The following is an 18,284-nucleotide window of genomic DNA, read 5'->3' as shown; positions in this document are numbered from 1 at the left end:
ATTTTATGTTTGTTTATTATAAGTGGTGTTGTTTATGGTAACTAAAAATATATTATTTGGAAAAAAGTCAAATTTGCTTCAGTGTTCTGTTATTTTGTAACATTTTTTTTCTGTTTAGTTCAATCCCAGAAGTTTTGGGCAAATACATTGTCAGTAAATAAATGCATTTTTTCCCCCCCATTGAAAAACGCCTTGGAATAACATTGAAATAAATTGCTATAACTTGCTCAGGGAATGGTGGATGTAGACAAAATTTATTTTGGAAGTATAAAACATCATAGCATGTATTTCTAAAGAAAGAAAAACAAACTTCATAAGGTTTTGTTTGTAATAACTAGAAAATGCCACTTTTTTAAAAAATCGTTTCTGGAAAATTCTGGAATATTTTCTGTCTGTTCATATGTTTTTGGACCAAATAAAGTTTTAGACTGGACCTTTAAATGATACAGATTGAAACTACAGGTTCTCCTGTTTAAAATAATATATGACACTTGAGTCTGACTGCTAAAATAAAAATAAAACTGCTTTAAAAAAATAATAATAATATAGGCCCATTAGGTGCCCACAAAATACCTCTAGGTCTTTAAGGGTTAACATGTGCAGTCATTAATTCCTGTCTGTTTAAAGACGATAGTCTATTTTTGACTATTATCTGTTAGATTTTCACTGATAGACCAAATTTAGCTGTCATTTAGTCATCGTTTAGACAAGACTTCTCAATTTTTTTCTTTGGTTTGTTAGGATAGGACAATATTTGACAGGGATATTTCAATATCTGTAATTAGATGGTTTAATAAATTGAAAATCACATTTCAAGTTGTTGAAATCAAGTTAGAAATGCACATAACTAATTAATTCTAAGTTCTGATATATTTTGGCTCATTCAATGCATTTTTGGCCGTTACCAAAATTATATTTGTGCAACATAAGACAGTATATGTTATGGTCACATATATTAAAAATGCTCCAAGACAACTTTTAAATATGGGAGACTAGAGTAAAAAGGAAATTAGTATAGTCATAACTCGTTCTGTTGCAAAAGTGCAAACTCTGTGTTACTTTTATATTACTATAGTAACGATGCGTGGGCTGAATAGCTGAGCACTGTGTTCTTTGCTTGTTGTAGGGACCAGCACTTTCCACTAATTCCACAGTCCTCCCACCCTTTTCTGAACAACATGCAAATGATTTTAAAACTCCCCAACAACAGCATAATGCATGGATCAATTATTCTTGTTAGTGAAAATAGCAGTAAAGACTTTAAAAACAACAACAATATACCAAAACCTATGGTATTATTTTTAAGTAGTTATTTTAAATTATAACCTCTTATAGCAGTCAATTGTAGACTGGCATGAAGCCATAAAGCGTTATCATGTCTCCACAAACTCCTTTATGAATGGATGATTAATGACTGCATCGGATCAGTCTCATTATTTCAATCTTTTCTAAACTCATCCATGACCCCATAGTGTGGTGCAAATTGAAAGAAAAGCAGCACAAGAGTGCTTGACGAGACACTTTGATATGAAAGCCTTTGGCTACTTTAAAAAGAAGAGATGTTGTAAGTAATAAAAATGATTTGGGATTTCTTCATCCATGGCATAAATTATTAAAAGTCACTCAGGCTATGAACCCTAGAACACAAAGTCTATGTGAAGTCTATATCCTTCAAATAACTCTCACCTCTTTCCTTAAAACACCACCCAAAAATAAACGATCAGCTCAATGCAGCTACAAAAAGTGCTAATGTTTCTCACTGTGAGTGTGAGGGTGTGAATTCAGCACTGACACTTTTAAAAGCTGCACAGGCTTCTCAGCATTTTGCTACTAAACTAAGATGAAATGTTTTATGTTTATATACACTTATGCCGTTTAAATTAGTATTTTATGTTCACCAAGGCAGCACTTATTTGATAAAAATAAAAACAAGTAGTAATTTGAAATGTGAAGTAGTAATGTTTGTTCTGGTCTAATCTGGTATCCTGAGAGGTCTTTCCAGTCATGTGCTATTCTGTGCTCTGTGTTCAGCCCTTCTCACTGCAAGTGTTAAAGTAGCAAAACTTCCAGAAATGTATAAATACAAATATTGCTGCATTTTGTGTCATGGTTTGTAGTTTTAGGAGTATTCTTTAAGCAAGAAGTGGGTTCTTGCGTCATTCATTCATTCATTTTCTTGTCGGCGTAGTCCCTTTATTAATCCGGCGTCGCTACAGCGGAATGAACCGCCAACTTATCCAGCAAGTTTTTACACAGCAGATGCCCTTCTAACCGCAACCCATCTCTGGGAAACATCCACATACCCATTCACACACTCACTCATATACTAAGGACAATTTAGACTACCCAATTCAACTGTACCGCATGTCTTTGGACTGTGGGGGAAACTGGAGCACCCAAAGGAAACCCACGCAAATGCAGAGAGAAACTGGAAACTCCACACAGAAACGCCAACTGAGCCGAGGCTCGAACCAGCGACCCAGCGACCTTCTTGCTGTGAGGCGACAGCACTACCTACTGTGCCACTGCTTGGCCCGGTTCTTGCTTCAAATATTTACAGCTGATTATTGATTTATATATATATATATATAGTTTTTTTTATTTACTCTTCATTTATTGGATTTTACTGTGCTTAAATTGCTTTGTTTGCTCAAATGGATTAAGTTCACAGTACTCATTTGGATTAGTTTTTGAACCTAAATGGTTTGTTGCAGTCAGTTTCCTCAAATGGTTTGAGTTACCTTAACTTTTTGTTTTTACAGTATATATATATATATATATATATATATATATATATATATATATATATATATATATATATATATATATATATATATATATATATATATATATATATATATATATACACACACACACACACACACACACACACACACACACACACACACACATACAGTATATTTCAGTACTGCACCTACGAACTGCAACTACGAGTATCCTTACCACGGATTACTTATTCTGGAATTTACAGTTGGCTCTGGCATGTCTCTATTGTGGTTTAACATGAGATTCAATATATTTTGTTTATGTCTAATGAACTCTTTAGTCTTAATAATCTATATTTTTGGCTAAATGTTAAAATATTCCTATAATTAAACTTAATATGTGATATAATTTAATATGTAATTTAATGTTGTATTTATGGCTACCCTTGACCTTTATGCATTTCATAGTTTGTGTAATAGCTTCTGCTACTTATTAAAACTAATCATTCAAAAAATTGTTACCTATAAAACTTCAGTTTAAGATAAGTGTTTTGCATTGTAAAATGGCACGTGTGTGTCTTGAAAACAGTTGATTTTTGTATGGATTTTTTGTGCATTTGTATTTATTCAGAAGGTTTTATGAATAAAAAAAAATCAAAAGAAAATCAGTTATTTGAAACAGAAATCTTTTATAACAATATCTACTGTAACTGACCCTAAACCATTGATCAGCAGTAAAAGTTAGCCTTTTTAAAAACTCACTTTGTGTGGCCCATGGAGCGGACTAATCCATGAGTGGCATTCATTCACACTGACCAACAGGATTCCCGTCAACTGAAATGTGAGAGAGAGGCAGAAGGGCTTCGTAATGACATACAGCTTTGTTTATGATCAGACCACTTTCACAAGACTGAGAGGGAATCAAGAGGCTGACATGGCAACAGCTCCATCTGGTCACACTCCAGCTGTCCTGAGAGAATCACAGTGGGGGAAACTATTCACACGAATGCCTTGAATGTGAAACTTTGGACTTCCTCTGAAGCCACAGATAAATAACACTTTGTCCATGTTCCAATATATACATTTAGACAAAATGTTAATCCTGGAAAAATAATAAGTGTTTTTTTACATCTTTAAGTTGAATCAAACTGACTTAAACCAGTTTGATTGACTTCAGTTAATAAAACGTGTTAAGACAATTATTTTTGATTAAAATAAACACATACGGTTTCATGACTTGATCAATAAATTTTTTCACAGTTACAATGTCACTCTTATTTGGACATTTTTGTTTCATTTTTACTTTAAAATCATACTTTGTGGGCTTACATAGTGGAGTGTTAAATCATTTAGTGTGATATGACAGTGTATCTTTCTGTTTTAATTTAACACTTTGGTCCACTTAGTTTTCTGCCTTGCTTGGAATGACTACCCTTCCAGGAAAGGTCTTCTGTGGTCAACATCTGTCATGCCATACTGCTTATATGAGCACAGATTACATCTTTACAGGGATCTATTGACTCTCTTGTGGTTTCCTTCTCTTTCTTTTTTTTCTTTGGTTATGGTCTGCCAATGTTCTTTCCACTCCAAGCTGCAGTTGTTTCTCTGTAAAGATAAACAAAATAATCATTCTGCATCAAAATATTGTGTTTCAGAGTAATACAGACTCATTATATTATGAAGTGCATTATATGGCAGGCTAACAGGTTACACTGTTTGAAGTATCAAACCTCACAGAAATATTTCCATTATTAAATTAGTTTTGTTTAAAAAAATAAAGATTATAAAATCAATTAACAAACTGCTTAATCTTCTTAATAAAATGCAAGAGATGGTTTGGCTCAATAAGATAAAGTTTCTAAAGACTTTTCATTTCTATTCATTTCGCTTGACATGCTTGTGTGCTTGGCATAATTTGCTATCTTTAGTAGCTATGACAGAATAATGTGTGGGACTGTGATTCATTTGGCTTAATAAATGCCACTAGTCAAATGTTGACCAGTCATCCACACGTTTTGATGACTCTGAAATGTATTTAGCAAATTCTGTGGAAAATATGAGAAGTGCAAGGCTGGTAGCATTGCTAAATCAATAGCATGAGTCACTGGTTCATTTCTAGAGCGAGTTTAGAGAATGATCTTTGACATTTAAGGACATTATTGATTAATAACTAGTATTATTATGTGACAAACTGTAAAGTATTTGAATCTATAATATAAATCATTATAATTGACGCAATATGAACAAATTAATTAGCAACAAAAACAATTTCAGCTTAAAAATGCTTTAAACACTCAAAAAAATGATATTTTGCTGCTTGTTCAAACTACTTATTTAAAATGAGCTGAATCAACACAAATCTTCAGGTTTTTTAGCGGGGCAACTTTATTGTTTTATATTTAATCCACTTCAATTTGTAAAAACAATTAAGTTAACTTAATCAGTTTCTGTTGGGACAACAGGAATTGTGTGGAACCCAGCATTTTTACAGTGATTGTAAAATACTTTAATTTAGAGCAAAACACATGAAAGGGACTTGTTGCACCAGATATATGGAGAAGGTTCTGGATGCAGACCTGGTGCAGATGCAATCTAAGGGAGCCCCATGCTCTCTGAACCATCCCCAGGCATGTTTCCTAGTTTGTTTGATAAGTGTGAGTGCTCTAAATCGGGCCCAGGCACGGGTCAGTTGGCCTGTCACTGGTCCAGTTGGAAGTGGTGTGCCAATGCAGTTCGGTTTGGTTGTGCTTTGGCACGGTTTGTTTTTAGTGTGAGTGCAAAAGCCTGATTTTGAAGACGTGACATCACTTTTTAAGGGACTGTTTTATATGAATTTATTAACCATTCTTACTTTTCAACTGTCAACTGTCGTAGTTTATTAAAGATGCAAACCCCTCGCTGCACATTAGCTGCACCTTCAGCAAACCTCCTAATTTGTGCAGCATGATGATTTTTATGATAATTTATGAGCGTCAAAAGTTGAGGATCACAGTTGGTTTGTCACTGCATCCAAAATGACTAAAACGATATAACAAAAGGAATGTCCACTGAGCCGAACGAGAGCGCTTCTCTTCCTGTTAAACTTAACAGCCAAATCATCCATGACGTAAGCTTGCTCAGGTTCGGAAGGAAAAAAGCAGTGTGAGTGCAGACAATCGGGGGAGAGGGGGAAAATCGTGCTTTGGCACGGTTCAAGGTAACTGTCTCCAGTGTGAGTATGCCCTGAGCTGCATGCAATGCTTTTCAATGGGCTCACCTCATCCCACCTCAGAGTGGGATGAATCCTACCCCTCAGAGTGTCATCAATAGCTCCATTGAGTGCATTGTGTCTGACATTGAATCACTGACAGATGCAATCTCAGCTTGCATCATAAAGGCTGCATCCAGATACAATTAGAAATAGGTCACTTAACCAGAATAAAACCTACTCCAGAGTAAGTTACCCATGTATCGCAAGTTACCAAGCTTATAAAACCTAATCAAAATCAACCTGCCTTCTTGAGCTTTCAGAGTTTGCTCAAACATGATCTTACTTGGGTACAAACCCAAACCATCAATGTGCAACAGGTCTCCGAACATCAAAAGAACACAACCTCAGATCTCCCTTTCAGATCAGTTATCTTGCAGCATGTTTCTGTATTTGCATGTTGTGAAGATGGTGATGTTCTCACAGTTTATTAGGGCTTTTGTATTTCCAAGTGTTTTCCAAATTTGAAGCACATTTGAGCTCTCTTGGCCACTGTATATATCAGGGATTTATACTGAGAAGTAAATTTAAGTTACCTTTACTGGCCCTCACGGGCAAACATTATTCATGATTCTGAGTCATTCAAGCAGGTAGAATGGCCTTTCTTTCAACAACTACAAAAACAGCAAAAGCGAAAAGTAGAAGGGGAGAGAGAGAGAGCGAGAGAGAGAGAGACTCCTAGTACAAAGGTTGATTCATGACTGAGACATTATTAGTCAGTAATTGAAGAACAGCTTCACCCTGATGAAAGCTGGCAGGTGGTGGAGGTGGAGGCCATGAGGAAGGTGCCAGGTATGACCACAGGATCACAAACTCATCTTTATGTCCTTTATGAAGTCTCAAAGGAACTATATCACAGTACAACGACTTCAACAATGCAGGACTGTAAGAGTTATGTAACATCATTATATTGACAGGGAGTGCCTAATAACAACCAAGACTGCAGAGTCAGACTGCACTCATCCTAAACTAAAATCTACACCATTATCCCTGAAAAAAAAAACACATTAGACACTGGAGAAACATTATCTTGCTACATTAGATTAAACGATGGGTGGTTTGGGGAATAACAACAAAGACTTCTTTGTTCTTGTCTCTTTTTTTTCAACCACTCCCTCTCAGGAAGCAATTCCCACAGTGGACGGCCTTAGAGAGACTTCAGCCCTGCTCTTTGTGGGACCGGAGGGTCAGAGGTGGTCGCGAGGGGTCCCCAGCTGGAGAACGTAAATCCAGACGAGCTTTGACTGCCTGTCTTCTGGGCTGCTTGCTTAATTAGCTTTTATCTACTTTGGTTTGCACTAGGCTATATTTTCTCAACAAGAAGGAGCTAAACATGCCTTAAAATGCCTTCTGAGGATAACAAGACGCATATATTGAGTGTGTATTTTTGCGCGAGTATCTTGGCCCAGTGTAGACATTGTAAGAGCACTCAGACATGTCTTTGCCTGCTCATGCAGTGTTTGTGCTTTGAGTCAAACATTATCCAGTCTGAACAAGCACTCTGTGTGTTTCTCAATAACAGGGTGTAGCAATAATAAGAGCTTGACTTTCACGAACACACGTGTGGTTAACATTCGACAAATAAACCTGAAAAGCAAATACACCTGGTGTTTCATTTAAAGCAGAAAACAGTAAACAAGTGGATTTATGACATTTGTTATCAGGTCTGCATAATCTCAGGAAAAAATAAATCACTCTTTTAAATCAGACAACAGCTTATCTTTCAGCTAGCTGTCAAGAATCTTTAGTTTACAGCTACTTTTTACTTTGTGATAGTGAAATGTTGCAAAATTAGGCTTAGACTAACTCTCTTGCAAGCAAACAAAAGTAGAGATGATATCTAAAAACATAACATTAGCAATTTAAATTAAGCTTTTGCAAAAAGTTTCTTTACACTAATATGTCCAGCATAATTTAATGGAAAAGTCATATGATGGTAAATGTAACCATTTATAAAAGAAAGATTATATATGCAACATGAAGTTTGTGGTATCATTAAAATACTGATGCGTTGATATAAGTTTAAAAAACATTTAGTTCCAGTTGACTGTGAATAATATTAAGAAACAGTCCTTTAATCGCAGCAACATCTGTAATTACCTTCATGACACTATTTGCGTTAATGCGCATTTCATACAGAAAACTACTTATTTACGGTATTTGATATGTTGATAAAGTTTTCCTTTAAGTAATTTAACATTTTGATGCGCTAAACCACTTTTACTCCCACAATACATTTAACTAGAATGAAAACTCTGCTAGCTTTGTGCTTCTACTTGTATCTGCAGCTGTTTTTAGTAATACTTGAAACTGAAATATGTTCTGAAAATAAATAAATAAATTCAAGGAGAACAAAAAATTTAAAAAATGTTGAAATTTTGTAGTTTGTAACTTTGTTTCTAATGATGTTTAGTTTCAAATATTTTGCATGAATTTAAATGTATTACCTTTCTATTGCTAAAGATGTTCAGTGACTAAAATATTATTTTAATAAATATATAACCTATATTTACTGATAAATTGATAAAAATATTCATTTGCATATATATATATATATAGCTCAGAATTATTGAGCACATGAGTAGTATGTAGTTGAAAAGAAAAACTTTTTAAAATATTTCCACTATGTTTAACAGAGCAAGGAAATTTTCACAGTATGTCTGATGATATATTTTCTTCTAGAGAAAGTATTTTTTGCATTATTTAGACTAGAATAAAAGCAGTTAAATTTTAAAATTATATATATACATCTCAGCATAATTGAGCACATGAGTAGTATATAGTATAGAAAGTATGGCTTTCTATATGAAATATGTTGTCAGATTTACATAAAAGATAAGGTCAGGGATTTGTAGACGATGTGTTTATGCAAAATCATATTGCATCTGGATAATCTATAATCTCATCAACCCACAGCTCCTGCTTCACTGCAAACCACTGTAAAGCAAAGGTTTGAGGACCCCACAGTTTCCACCCAGTACAAAAGAGAAAACCATAACTGATAAAGCTGATAACCCAAAATGGCATGCTAAGACCAACACTGTTTGAAAGAAGATGGTAAAGATTAAAAGACATGGGTTTACACTAACTGATATCTCCACACACGCTCTTTTACAAAACCCGCAGGACAGATAAACTATTTTTGACCTCTTTGTTTTTTTCAGTTCCAGATATATTCTGGTTAGCTTGCACAATGATGAGTGAACAGAAACCATAACTAGAATTCTACACATTGGGTGGCCTTATGTAATTATGAGCATATTTGAGCAGGTAATCCTTCAAACTGAACTGGTTTTTCTCCATTGACGCAGATATTTCAATAGCATGTTGTAACTCACAGAAGTGTGTCGAAGCTATTGCGTATAATCTAGGCACAAATCCAGCCCCACCACGCCTGTTCTCTGTTCCTTCATTATTATGTGTCAGGAATTCTGTCTGCTGAGGTCAGACTGGAGTGTTTGGATGTTTGCCATAGATTTAATTACTTAAATCTCTTCTGTATCCTCCCTCCATTTACTTTAGTTTGAAAACAATGCTTTGTAAACCAATGGCTATGCATAGAATGTGTTTGTTTTGTACTCCACTGCAACGCTTATACATTGGTTTTTCTATGTAAACATGCTCTAGTCAGATGTGTATGACTGTTTTGTCCACGTTTTTCGCATTGTCTTTTGTTCTTTTTTAATTCTACTTCACTCACACTTTTAAAAGAAAAAAAATTCTCATCATGAAGGACACTTTAGAAACATTTACTTGGTGATAAAGTTCACACATTAACATCCCAGAGGTGTGTGTGTGTGTGTATGTATGTGCTCAGGTCTGTAATGCTATATTGTAATCTGTATATCTTCATGACACCCATGCTAACATCACCTACTGTGTCTCTTTTCCACAGATGTGACAATAGACCTTTTTTACATTTCTAGGTTTCTCAAAAGCAGTAGTCAACATAGTTGGGTCAACTTGGTCATGTAAACAACCATTTTTTACAATACTATTTGCTGAAGTTATAAAAGAAAACTTGATGATGGTGTTATCAAGAATATCAGAAAAGGGAATATAATTGTGAGACACTGATAACAGTAACCAGAACATCGAATTTACTGTCCTGCACATTCACTCTGCATTAGAAACACCCTGCACAAGTGGTTGTTGTTTTTTTTTTTTTGTAATTTGATACAAAGATTATATAATATATATGTAAATACATATGTATACAGTTTTTAAAAAATCTAAATATTAAAAACCTTCAAGGATTTAAGATGCCAATGACCGTAAAATGCATCAAAACAGTCTTGTGAAAAGGGTCCATGATGGAATGTTTATCTAAAACATGGAAATATTGAACTATGTCTGAGATATTTTCAAAATAAGCATTATTACAAAATGAAAAGTACTACACAAAAATTTCTGGGTTGTTCCAATCCACATTTGGGAGAAATTTGGACAAACTAAAACAAAATTTAAATAGTTATCTATGCAGACAAATTCATATTTAGATATAGCCCTAATGTGTTTTATTTTATTTTATCTATTTATTTTATTTGTAAATCAAATATAGTTTTTAGGGTGACACAGTGGCTCAATGATTAGCACAGTCACCTCACAGCAAGAAGGTTGCTGCTTCGAGTCCTGACTAGGGATTGGGTAAAAAAAAAACTGGCATGTAAAGTAAAGAGTGTGTGTGAATGTGAGAGTGTATGGTAGGCATGGGACGATAACTGTTTTCAAGGTTTACCGCAATTTGGACAAGTCAAGGTTTTAAAACTGACAAACTTTTCTACTACACCGTTCCTATGGTATATGTAAGACTTTTTTTTTTTTAAATGTTTAGTTTTTTAGGACAACCAGTATCTCTAGCAAAAAGATATCCAAAAATGCAGTTTTAAATTGTAAAGAAATCTGTGTTTTTTAAACTAATAAAGACAGCAAAAGTCAAAGATTCATTTGAATTATTTTCCCTGACATGTTAACTGCTCCAAAATATTATAAACTTTTCTCAAAATAAGATCTATTGTGTTCAAAGACAAAAAAAAAAAAAAAAAAAAAAAAGAGTTGTTTACATTTAAGAAGAATATAATTTAGAGCAGTAATCACAATAATGTAAAACTAATCAAAATAACATGATATTTTATCCAAGGTTATCATACCATCAGAATCTTATGCCAGCCCATGCCTAGAGTATGGGGGTTTTCCAGTACTGGGTTGCGGCTGGAAGAGCATCCGCTGCCTTAAACAAATGCTGGAATAGTAGGCAGTTCATTCCTCTGTGACAACTCTGATAAATAAGGGACTCAGCTGAAGCAAATTGAATAAATTTAGTTATTAAATTGTATTCATTTTTTAATGTATCTTGATTTCAATTTAATATTTTTGTACTTTTCTTTGAAATATTCTGATACTTTGTGACAATTCTTAAAATATATTTAAAATATAATTAAAATATTAACAAATAACATTTATTTATTTATTAATTATTTCTATCATTATTTTATTTAAGTTCATTTAACATCTTTTCTGACAAGTCCTTAAAAGCTATTGGCAGGACAATTGGCAGTATTTCTGCAGAGAAGAAGTTCCCAGTTAAATAATTTCACAGGTTTGTATATGTGAGTGTTCCCAGTGGTAGACTCTGAGTCCATCTGCCAGCATGTTGCAGACGTCTCCATCCAGCACTCATTGGCATTTATTAGATGCCTGTTTTCACCCTCCCCCTCCATATGGCAAGCTTATGGCTGTTGTCATGGCAACAGCTACCCCCCCTCTTGTCCTCCATTGGCAGATCCAGACATTCCATGAGCAACAGATCCTGAGCTCTCAATCGGGAAGAGCCAGACTTCCTTTAACATGAAACCATCCTCATCTACACTGGGTGCATTTCTGAAAATATCTGCATTCACAATACACAACCTAAGATGACGATCAAATTCTAGTACAGAACTGTTGCTTATATCGATATACTTAGTACAACACAAATTAAAATGACATTTGTTAATAACCATATTTTATTCAGTTTTGTTGAGAGAGAAAAAAATTGAAAGCAAACCCTACCTGATTGTTACCTGTATTTAGAACAGAACGCAATACAAATCAGACTGTATAGAGTAATTATTCGAAGTAAATATATAATTACAGAATAAAGTGGATTTACGTTTAAATTAAATAAAACACAAATTATAACAGTTTTGGTTATAAGCAATGTATGTCTAATACTGAAATGTGTTAAAGGGCACCTATGGTGAAAAATTAACTTTTCCAGCTGTTTGAACAGACATGTAGGTGTAGTGTATAGACCGTCTAATTGGGGTGATATAAACACACCCAGTCCTTTTTTTTATTATAATTTAACAACATAAAAACGGTGGACCAATTGGAGTGGTTTTGAGACCAACCGCAACTTGACGTAGAAGTGCTGTACCCCGGCCCACCAATATTGATTGACAGGTGCGCATTACCAGATCCTCAGTTTGCCATTTTCAGTGTGTGAGTCAAAGCCATGTCACCAAAGGAACAACTATTGCTAGTGCTCTACTGCTCTATTTTTGGATGTAAGGCTCATTGGGCTCAACCCAAGAGCCTTCATCGTCTTCCTGCTAATGAACAACAGATATTTTACATTTAGCGGCCATTTATGCTGAACACGCAACGTATGCAACGTATCACTGCGTATGACCGAGTCTTTCAGCACTCTCTCCGAAAACACTTGATTGATCTCGGCTAGCAGATCAACATTCACCACATGATCGCTCTCATTGGCACCATTGTTTGTAACTTTAGGTGGGTTTGCAAATATGTGTACTTTTTTTAATTGCGTCTTCCTTAAACTTCAGCCGTTTGCATTTTGCGTGGTTACAGAAGTCTTTTTTCCTTCTGAACCCAGGTACGCTTGCATCATCAAGCTGCTGTTGTGTGTACAGCTGTTGCTAGGTTACAGCCACGAAAGCAAAGCAGCAAAATGGAGACATACACACATCATGGTCATTCTGCTTTTACTGAATCTTTTGCTTTTGTTATCAAAGCCAATTACAGAGTGCCACTTGCGCCTCCCACAAACTATTAAAAACGTTTAGAACATCATGCGATGTCTGTAGAAGTCGTTTTTGGTGGAGACAAGCATACCTTATCATTGTTTGCACTGGGTCAGTTCCGCTTGTTGCCAAGGCAGGTGATACACAGATATACACACACGAATGAACACAATAAAAACAAAGGTTTGTTGTACAGTTGGCAATTCACAGTACCCCAGACTCTTTCAGGCCGACTCAGGTACAGTTTGTGGGTGCGCACCCGAGTTCAGAAGATACCGTTCACACAAGCTAAATGTACAGTACTCTGACATCAAATGAAGCCGGTTGCGGACCAATAGTGCAAGTGTGAAGACACCCTTAATTACATTACAAAATTGATGCTGTAAAAGGAACCATATAAGTGTAACGCCCAAGCTTCAACACTTTCCATTCACTTTGAATGGGTGACGTCAGGCTTTGCCGAACTGCATTGCGGATCCATCGGCACCGCTTGAGAGGCAATGCTCGCTGCAGAAGTTGGGACTTGCTCAACTTTTCAAGTGAAGATGGAAGTGTCAGCCAATCAGATCGCTGTATGCAAATACACCAGCTCAGACAGTGGCCTATTTCTGACTAATTTCATTGGCTGACACTGCTATGAAGATTGTGTCAGCCCCAAATTCAGACACGCCTTCTATCAAGCGTTAAAGCTTAACTGTTCACCAGAGGTTTATTGGTAAGAAACACTAGCTGTGCATATACCCTAGTCACTTGTATTTCAGTATCCATGTAAAACATCATTGTCATTGTCAAACATCATGGGTCCGTGCAACACTAGCATAGAATGTACAACTGAACATTTAAATAGCCCAGTGCATTCTTTTTTTGATCTAAAAGAGCCAATCCTGTTATGGTGGGCAGCCGTGCCTTTGTTTTCAAATGTATGTGTTTCGGTACATCCAAGCACAACCCAAGAGTTTTAACTGAAATGAGGTCTGGAAGGTTTGCAAAAACTTTAGCTGTGTCTAAAATTGCATCCTCAAATAGATAGTAAATTAGAATTAGAATTTACTTTATGGCTGTTAGAAAAGTGTGTTCTATATAGTATATTGAATTAGAGCAGTACACTACAAAACTGGAAACACAACATCCACCATTTTGACATTATAAACCTCTCACAGGGCCTCATAGTATAGTATAGTATAGTATAGTATAGTATAGTATAGTATAGTATAGTATGGTATAGTATAGACAGTTTTGAGAGATGTAAACAATAACAATGGTCGTAACGTATTTCCTGTTTTACATTTGTTTATTCATATAGCTTCAAAGCTTCCTAAAAGGTCCAGATATTGATGAATAATGTTATGATAGTGGTTTAAACTTTATGTTATGATTGAATTGCATTTTGTTACAGTTATGAAATAGTTTGACAACAAGCAGGAAATGTTCATGGGCAAGTGACATCACCACATTGAAATGGTCTATAGTATAGTATAGTATAGCGTCCAATGGATGTGCAGTGTACTTTTTACCTACTAAATGCTTTAATTTTAGACATACTACTGGGCTTGCATACTGTTTTTCACATGATACTATATATTAGCTAAGCATCATTTCTGTTGCAAATCAGTTTTTTCGAGGGTAAACAGAACAAAGGTGTGTGTATTAAAACAAAAGAGTAAAAGTAGCCTTGTTTTTGTTGAGTATTAATCTGGACTACTATATCACTCTAAAGAAGCCTTTGAGAGAGTTATGGATAAACATAAAGCATTGTGTTAAAAAAAAAAAAAAACATAATTTAAATTGAATTGAAAACAATGATCTAACATTGAGTTTGTCCATATTTCACCCAATATTGGGTTACGACAACCCAGCATATTTTATTGTAAAACCTTGTCCATTACAACAGCAGTTTCCATTAGCACTGATCCCTTGAGCCTCTGAATCAATACTGTGCTGTGTTGAATGTGGAGTGTAACCCCACGATACCCGATTCTCATCAAGGAAACTGCATCATTTGGTGGAAGATGGACGATTTGACCTACTTCTGACAAACAACCACACAACATTTGACAACAGGGCGTGTGGCAGCAAAGACTCTTAAGCACTTGCCCTGTTTACAGTCATATGCTAAATCAGGAATGCTTACTGAATATCAGATTACAATCACATGCAAAACACAAGAAGCTTTTCATGAACTGCAACATATCTTTTGTCTATATCTATATCAACTTATTAAATATTATTTAATTGTCAAATATTGATTTAAAGCACAACAGCATATAACAAACATGACAAAATTTGTAACTTACTGATTCAGTGGCGACTCCATAGGAATTTGCATGATCACATTTGTACATTTTAGCATGAATAGCTCATCCCCAGTGATGGTTGGTATAGTGGTGGTGTTTGGATGCAAACACTTTCATATGACTGAAAGTAACTTTTTTGCCAATATGTGTTGCTAGTCAGTTGTCTTGAAAATTATGCTGACACCAAGTGGGCTGGATGTAGAATAGCTGGATAGTTTTCAGGTTGGATTTATGCTGCAGAAAAACTTTCTGTTGAAAGTTTTTGAGTGAAAAAAGTCCATTAAAATTAAAACATTTTAAAGTGCATTTACATTTAAGAAACATGGAAAAAAATTGTTAAAACTTTAACAAAAATTAAAAACATACATCAAAGTATAAAAGTTTGCTCATTCAGAATATCACTATTTAACATTATTATAAGCAGCACTAGTTAAAATAACAGAAGATGTGTCTGAAAGTGAAGCCCCCTGCAGTGAACGGAGATGCAGGTGTGCAGTTGTGACCGTGTGTTGTGGTTAAAGCTCACATCACCTCAGGAATGCTGTTCAGTTCAGTGAACAAAGCTTTACCCCTGCTGTAAGGTTCATTAGAGGGAGGAGAGTCTTCAACATGAGTCCCGAGTTTCTGAAGCAGCCTGACCAGCCAAGCCTGAGAATTGAGTACCACCCCATCATTACTTACAGCCAGAGGCATGTACTGTACACGAAACCATATCAACATCATTTTATGTGTTAACAAGGAAAACATGTATGACATGGGAAGGATCTGTTGTACTCAATCAAGGTATATCCACATAATTCAAAAACATAGTTTTTGATATTCAAAGAATATGAGTGTTGGGTTTAGGGACCATGTAGGCTATATATAATAAGCAGTTTTTACAGTATAAAACACACTATGCCTACTAAGAGACCTTGTAAACTATATACAAGCATGTGTGTTTGTGTTTATTTATACTATAGTACTTTAGGTACATTTCAATTTAATTTACTTTTTTAAAATTCAAAAGAAAAAAAGATAATTATTTAAAACTTTAAATGAAAAAATGTGTTTGTTCTTGGCTACAAACAGCAACAATGTTTCTAAATTAAGACTCTTTGACATGGGAGAGTGATGGAATCTCAATGAGTCAAAGTCCACTTTGCATATATAGAGACAGAATCCAAAAACAACACTGAGCAGCTGTAAGTGTCATTTCAGACATGCGGCTCTGGGATTTACACTTGAGGCGGGTCTGATGGGGGAGTACTGGACCAGAGATTCCAGCCATTCCCCCCGGCTTTCGGGCAGCTTCTGAAAGCTCGACTCCCTCTGAACCCTTTTCCAGCCGGCCGACCAGCGGGGTCTGCCTGTTGTGGTTTGTCTGTCACCATTGAGTTTGACTGTCCGCCTGCATCCAGACTGAAATCTGTTCGTTCAGTTCACTCACACTTGAGAGTTTCAGCGGAAGTCCAAGTGCTGGCAGATGAAGAGGCAGATGGTGTTTCCACAAGTGCTGATTATTAGATAACGCTGAAATGACACTGAATTTTTAATAAAAGCGACTTGAGAAATTCTTACAAGTGATTGACACGACTGCTAGATGTTAACACTTCATAAAACTCGACCAACTTTGATTGCTGTCGAGGTTTATGGAAACACATCTGCCTTATTTAACTCGGAAATTAAATTTACGACAAAAGGCACCAAAACACCAGTGTTAATTTCTCTAGAAATAAATATGTTTGTCATCTTCCGCCGCCTAGAGGTTGTGTGAAGAATTGCACACATTCGCTTTTTATCTTCGTATTGAACTTTTCAAATCCCTTAATCCTAAAAAAAAATAATAATAATACGTCTATACCGTCTGTTGTTTTTACTGGAACAATATTTTTAATAATGTCAGCTGGACTGTCAATATCTCAAATATTTTTATTACAAATAAGGCTAAAGAAATATCATTTAAATGACTTCATAGAGTTTATCTTACAAAAATATTAAAACAAAAATTGTCAAATTGATATTGAGTTAGATGTTGTTTTTGTAAAAGATTTAATGAAATATTTCACATTTATTTCCGTCTTGCCAACATACTCAGCTTGTTTGGATTAATGTTGAAGCTTTTACTGCTCATAATAATTGAAAATAATTTTCCTTATCTTATAAACATGTGATTTTGGGTTAATCTATAATAAAAAACTTTATTTTATTATTATGTATATTTCACACACATAAATCCAAGTTTGCCAAAAGCAAACTTCTCTTCATTGTGCTAGAAAAGGAGATTCAACTGTATATAAAAGTGATTTCTAAGTCTAAAAATAGAAAAGCAATTAAAATAGTTAATATATGCTCCTCCTTTAACATTTTTAGCTTAAAAATGTTTGCATATATACATTTCCTGTAGTAAAAGTGCATTTAATAACTTTTGTTAATAACTAAAATTGGAAAAATGTATATATTTATATGTAATTTGATAATTATGTACCCTCTGCTCTGTTTTTATTTTATTTTATTTTTCTCATTTAATACATTCTTGCTAAGAAATGTAGAAGTGTAAAGTGATTTTGTTGTATAGGAAAACTGTACATGTTGGTTCTTGTTAATAAAAAACAAACAAACAAAAACACGTCATATCGCCCCAAACAAGCTTTTAATTACAAACTCAATAATGTTAGGGGCTCAAATAAATATTTAGGACAGTTAGATACTTGGTATTGATATGCAAATGTAAGTAAGCTATAACCTTTGTTATGTTAGGTTAAGCTTTTTTAAAAAGCATTCTTTTAAACAATGAACAGAAAGGTAGTTTTAAGTCAGAACATAGACACACTCTCAGAAATAAAGGTACACGAGCTGTCTCTGGGGTGTTACCTTTTCGTTATAAATTTGTACCTCAAAGATCCATATTATTACCTCATGGGTACATATTAGTACATACTAGGTACTAATATATACTTTTGGGGTACCAATATGGACCCTTGAAGTACAAATGTGTACCTTTTGAAAA

At 34.8% G+C, this 18,284-nt stretch overlaps 1 long non-coding RNA gene across 1 annotated transcript; it reads right to left on the bottom strand.

Annotated features, from left to right (window-relative positions):
• Positions 1-3,398: 3,398 nt before the first annotated feature.
• On the bottom strand, positions 3,399-15,769 carry LOC141376119 (uncharacterized). The gene is made up of 3 exons (XR_012385326.1): positions 15,662-15,769; positions 15,296-15,544; positions 3,399-4,331 (listed from the first exon to the last, which is right to left on the bottom strand). It is a non-coding gene; the product is annotated as an uncharacterized lncRNA (long non-coding RNA).
• Between the last annotated feature and the right edge of the window lie 2,515 nt (positions 15,770-18,284).

This window comes from Danio rerio, chromosome 9, assembly GCF_049306965.1.
Source record: "Danio rerio strain Tuebingen ecotype United States chromosome 9, GRCz12tu, whole genome shotgun sequence".
In the NCBI taxonomy this organism is placed as follows: Eukaryota; Metazoa; Chordata; class Actinopteri; order Cypriniformes; family Danionidae; genus Danio; species Danio rerio.
Note: the sequence above shows the minus strand (reverse complement) of the source record. Positions and strands in the feature narration are given on the sequence as shown.